Raw genomic sequence first — 6,243 nt, forward strand, 5'->3', positions numbered from 1 at the left:
AGGGAGCAAGGTACAACTTGTAGCTTCTGTCTTTGAGATGTCACCACTGGATGACTGCACCTGTGAGGGCCAGACACAGCCGCCGACGGTGGTTTTCAAAACCGCAGCTGCATATTGCCACTGCAGCGTCAGAGACGGATAACAACAGTGGGAACGGCTGTTGGAGCAGCTTCATTCTGTGCAAAACTGTTTCCAGACTTCTGAAAAACACTGATAGGTACATTCGGTACAGTTAGCCCCGTAGCTGTCATGTAACCAGAAGGAAGACGGGTACTTTCCCGGTGATGGGTGCAGAGCCTGCCTCAGAAGCCCGGTGGCCTAAGAGCTTCTTTGTCTCTGCTGAAATGTGGTTATTTTCCCCTGAAAGCTCAGCACTCTGCATTGCTACTGGGAAGTTATGAGGTAGAGACAGCATGAAATCTTGTGATGAAGACATTATTTAATAGATAGCCACAGGTTTTAGGGCTTACCAGGAGACTACTAATAGTTTTGCTGTGTGGCAAAACTCGTAGGAAAGCCTACAAGTATACACTTACCAAAGAATCAGATTTGTCTTCTTCGACAATTTTAACTCAAAAGACTTATGCCTACCAACACAGCACAACTATGCTTTGAGTAGATAAGTAAAACAATAGTTTTGATGTAAATACAACTTTTATGTCAACACATGGAAAATAATGATGATATTAATTGACATCACAGGAGCCTGAGAAGTCGGATAAAAGGGAGGGAGGTAAAATCAAATTGCGTAACAACTGGACCAACAATATACACTTAACACTCTCGTTATGAATTCTGAAATTTTCTAATCCATCTAATTACTACAGTGCGCCAAAATCTAGTTAATTTGTATTTTATCTTCCAGAGATGTACTAGCCTCAGAGCCACACTTAAAGAAAGTTTCATGATTCCTCAATGATTTTAATTATGTACTCTTTTTAAAAAGTTCTCTATTAGAGAAATTTATGGTGGGTTATAATGGGTAAGAAATGGTGAAACTCCTTGCGCATTGCATTTTGGGAATGCTTTCAGACATTATCAATAACAGATAATTTTCATATACAGCACCATTATACACCTTTCTGGTTCTATGAATCAGACAAAATTATCCTAACAGCATTTTAGTATTGAACTACTCCCAGGGCAAGTATTACATGAGTATCACCATGCTGACAGAGATCTCATGTATCCTTTCATTTCTACAAAGTTTACATCAATGTAAGACTGTTCTCAATTGAAACGCTGTAGAGCATCAGCACTCAACATATGTATGAAGTTGGTGGATTTGACTGAAAATCCATTTAAAAATCAATGTTTCTTTTGTATTTCTGATGCTTGCCTTCAGCCTCTCCCTCCCCTGCAGAGCTGTCCCTGTGCTCTTTTCCCTGGACCATCTACTACCAGCCAGTTTCCTCATCAACTTTAGAAGTTAAAAATGACCACAAATTGCGGCTAGCAGGTTGGGACGAGAAAGGCAGAAATGTGTGGGAAGTGTAACAGAATACAGGAGAGAAGAAAGACTGCAACTGAGCAGCAAGTTGAAACCTTCAGGCCCAAGAAAGCATTACGGGTGTTTATTAGTTAAATCTGAAACCTATTAAGCTCCAGTATGCAAGAAAAACTTCATCTAATAAGCTGCAATTTAAAAAAAAAAGCCTTTCCAGAAAATTAATATTACAAATGGCTAAATGCATATTTCTGTTTACTGGAAACAAAATGTGTTAGGAAGAGAAAGGGAAGATGCTTTCAAAGTTTTCTTCTTGAATAACAACAAACTTAAATCTTTTAAAAATTGTACAGCAGCAGAAGTGGGCTGATACATAATTGAGTCAAAAAGGCCAGTACAAGAATGCTGAGTCTATAAATAATTTTAAATTCCTATACCATTTCTCCTGAGCTGGGAAAAAAATCCTTTTCATTCTAAGAAACAAAACTACAGAGACCTTGAAAACCTCAATACAAACAAGTTTATTTGTACTGATTATGTGGTGCATGATTTGCCGTGTCAGATTCTAACAACGTTCCACCTATCCAGTATTAGCAAACGTCGAGAGCTGAATTTCCATTGCAATTTCAGAAATCTAAACTTTTTTTTTGCATCAGTTATATCTCTTTGTGTTCCTCAAATGAAATAAAGTGGCAGAAAACATTTTTGACTTGCCATCTAAAGAATTCCCAGCAAATATAAAACCTTTCTGCCTGGAGCTACTGGCAAAAGGATGTATTGTGAACAAAAAGCCGAAGGGCCAAGAATGCAATGTTTTCAGTTATTCGCATCTTTCCTGTACTTCACATGGGATCTGAGCCAGGTGGCCCATACTGAAAATAGGAAGTCTAAAGTACCAGCTAGAGTGCAAATGTTTGTCTTCTAATGTTCAGAGCAGAGTACCACGCTGATTTTGTGGTGGCAGCTGAACACCAGTTTCAGAAACTATTACACCTATGGATCACCTAAAGGCAGTTGTGGCTTACAGTTGAAAACTTCTGTCCATGTGCACTTGGAGCAGGAGGTCACTTTCTAGCACGTCCCGCTCTTCTATACAGCTGCAGCAGAGCTGACTTGATGTAAACAGAGGCTGAAATTGTTCCTCAGAGAAGGTCCAACACTGGACAAGCTTTGGATTATCTGCCTTGAAATGTTGATGTTTTTAGAGTACACAGGCTCTAATCAAATTACAAATGATGGTATTTTGTCTTCTGCTTCACATGATAGAAGCACGACTGTGACTGTCCTGAATTTCTCCTTTGATGGCTCAAAAAAGCAATTTATCTGGCAACCATGTTGCTAGTACTTTGAAGTGACTGAGCACAATAGCTTAGATTGGAAGGAACTGGAAGATGGGTGTGTGACTTGAGAGAGGATCTGGATCTCAAATTTCAAGGGAAAATGTTTATCAGGGAAAAACGACTCCTTCAGTTATTCAAAAGGAATTACAACATGTTGTCCTTTCTCCTAAGAGAGAGTTATTTGTATATATGAACTAAGTTGTTCTGCACTTGAAAATCGTGGTTGTATTGCCTGATAGATACACTTGACCAAAGCTGAAAATGAAAATAGGCTTTTTGCCTCAGTTTCTTTCTAAATGTCACTGCATAATGTGATCTGCTATATGCTAGCAAGAGTGTACATAATAGTCACAAACTTGCTTTTTTAAGTACCATCTGGAATGCATGCATCTGAGCAGAGCCAGAGGAGAAATTCAGCAAAGTACCGAGTGCTGCATACAAATCAAACAGTGTGCTGCTTTTCTTGTGGCAGTTCTTTAGAAAAAAAAAAAAAATTGGGGGCAGGAAGATGAGTTACGCTGCCTGTCTCAGGCCAGGACATTCAGGGCACTTTCCAATCTGAGTGAAAAAAAAATGTAAACAAACATTAGCAATGGAGAATATTTTTTTTTTAAAGAACTGATCTTCATGAGAACCAAAGTGCAAAAGGCTACCGTTGAAAAATACCTGACTTAATCATAAACATTTGAAGGAGTCATGCAATAATTTAATATACGATTAATGAGAGCTCATTTATGTTCTTTAAAACTGATAGGTCAGTGGATGGAACTCAATGGACATGAGTTCCAATACACTGTATTTTGGTCTTCCTTGTTTACTGTACTATCATTGTTTTAATTTTTAGCAGAATATCTGAAAATTATGCTGAAGTTTAAACATCAATTTGCTCATGAAGTGCATTCACCTCCACAGTAAAAATGAAATATTTTTATATCGGGCAATTAACCTTAGTTTTGGACCATGTAAATGAACTGTCTTGATTTTAATTTTGACGGAAGGTAGCATTCTTGTTAGATGAAGCAGAAAAGTATCAAACTAAAAGACTTTGGAAAAAATAAGCCATATTAAATTAGACTGGCATCATTTTAGAATACATTCAGGAATAAATTAGAGGACAAGATTACAGACTGATCTTCACAGTAGTCACATACTGCCATGAGAAACAGATGTGATAACAATTCAAATCCTTTAGATTTAAACTGAGCCAAATTTAGACTATAAACTCTCTGGGATTTGCATATACTTGCTTCTTTGAAGTATGTACTTTTAAAGCTCTATAATAACTAAGTATGGAAAGACTGGAAACTAAAGTTTGGAAGAATTTCAAACTCTGACTACAGAGAGTCATCCGGAAAGGACTGGACCTATGTACTAGCTCTATGCTTTTAATTAGATGGTAGGTATTACCAAAAACTTAACTTTAAGCATCCTAGTTTTGGTTTCAAAAAGGATGTCTTTTATAGACAGAATTGCTTGCTCAAACGGTATAGAGCATGACAAAAAAACCATAATCTGAGACCCATTTTTTATTAGTTTATTCAAAAAATGGGCATTGATTAAGGAAAGGGTAGCGACAATTAAAAAAAAATTATCATAATTCTCTCCCATCGTTAATTTCTGCTATCAGTCAAGGGCAAGCTGATGTAGGGCTTCTAGACAGGCAACCAGCACACACTGGCCAATACTAGCTAGAAAAGCAATTTTGGCCAAAAGCCACTAATACTCAGTGTCTGCCGAGACAGAGAAAGAAGGATTTCTTATTAAGATGCATGCAACTGAGATAAGTACTCAGCAGGGCAAGAGCCAAAGCAAGGTTATGCTATAGACTTTTCAGTAATAATGTGGGTCGGGGTACAAAGAGTTTAGATTTCCGTCTCATACAGTTGTACTTTACTGGTGTGACCTTTTTTCCCCCCCTGTGAGTGGTTGTTTTCCTATAGCAGCAAACGATGCATCTTTGCTGGTCCACACTTTTGGTGGATTTGATGCAATCCAGTGTATCAGCACTGTTACACTAATTTAAGTTTCTAATCAATGGTCCAACGGCCTATAGCCTAGACACTCCCTGGTTCAATGCCTGGACCACTAACCCATTTTGTATGGGGATAGACGAGGGAATAAATAGTGGTGATACAGCAGATGTTTTCTTGCAGAAAAAAAACCGTGAAACATTACTATACCTAGCAGAACTCTATGTGGGGCATACAGAGAATCAATATTTGTTCTGAATAAAGGTTCTAGTAAGATATTAATAATGAAAATGAATGTTGAAATCTGCAAAATTGAACCTGAGGAAAGAGAATCGGGACTGAGCCTGCATGTTTTTACATATTATTTGTTATCATCCACTAAGATATATTATCTGATGTGAGTGTCACAAATAGCAGTAATACTTCTTAAACCCTTGGGAGGCAGATTTTCTTGGTATTCTAACATTATTTTTGTAAACTGATGCCCCATTACACAAAAAATACTATTTCTGAGAGGTTATTTTAATAAGGTTTTTGCATTTGGGGTGTCTTTGGGCTAAAGACTGTTTGTTGTTGATCTAGAATGTTATTTTATGTACTTGTAGCTTCAGACCAGAAAAATCCTATTCTCAAACGCAGCCTCCTTGCTTTACCTTTCCATTCCTTTTACCTAGCCATTAACTCCTTCTGCTTAAGTCCAGTTGTAGCCACAGTTCCCTCTCTGTTACATCCCAGGTGATTATCATAGATCAGCAAATCAGAAACAAGAAAAGTTTTCTAAATCCTGTTGAAATCAGGTTAGTCCAAACAAAGAAAATGCATGGTGCATGCAGCTGTTCCCAACCTAGTCAACAAACACCCCCACAGCATAAAAGAAACACCTGCAGCATCCCAAAGAGGACAAAGCTGCAAAGCTCAGAAAGAAGACCTGGTATGTTAACCTCCTTAAAGAAGTAGGCTCTAAAAAATGATGTTTGTTTTAAGTGAGAACTTCTTCTTTTGTTTTAAAACAAGTTAACTAAAAATTCAGAGTCACCTGCAAGGAAGCGCTTTTTGTTTGCTGGGTAAGGAGCGCTAAGCACCACACGCAGCCAGGCTGGGCCCCACGTGGAGCCCACGCGGGACTCGACGGTTGCGCTACGCACCCTTGACCGAACGGGGTCCCCAGGCTGGGCCCGACCACGCAGCACCGCGGGGCGCACAGCGCCGGTCAGGCACACGGGCACACCGCAGGCAGGCCGCCCGGCCCGCCAGGCTGCCTGACCCCGCTGCAGGACGCGGCCCGGGACGAGGCCCCGTGCCCGTGCCCGTGCCCGTGCCCCGCCGCTGTGACGCCACCGCCGCCGCCGCAAGGGAGCGCGAGCGGGCCGGGCCTGCGAGCGGGGCCCGCCCCGGCAGCCGCGCGCTGCCATCGCAACCGCGCGCGCCCACCCACCAGCCACTTCCGCCTGCCGCCGCTCCCCAGCGCCGCCGGAACGGCGCTGTA

This window comes from Gymnogyps californianus, chromosome 2, assembly GCF_018139145.2.
Source record: "Gymnogyps californianus isolate 813 chromosome 2, ASM1813914v2, whole genome shotgun sequence".
Taxonomy (NCBI): Eukaryota; Metazoa; Chordata; class Aves; order Accipitriformes; family Cathartidae; genus Gymnogyps; species Gymnogyps californianus.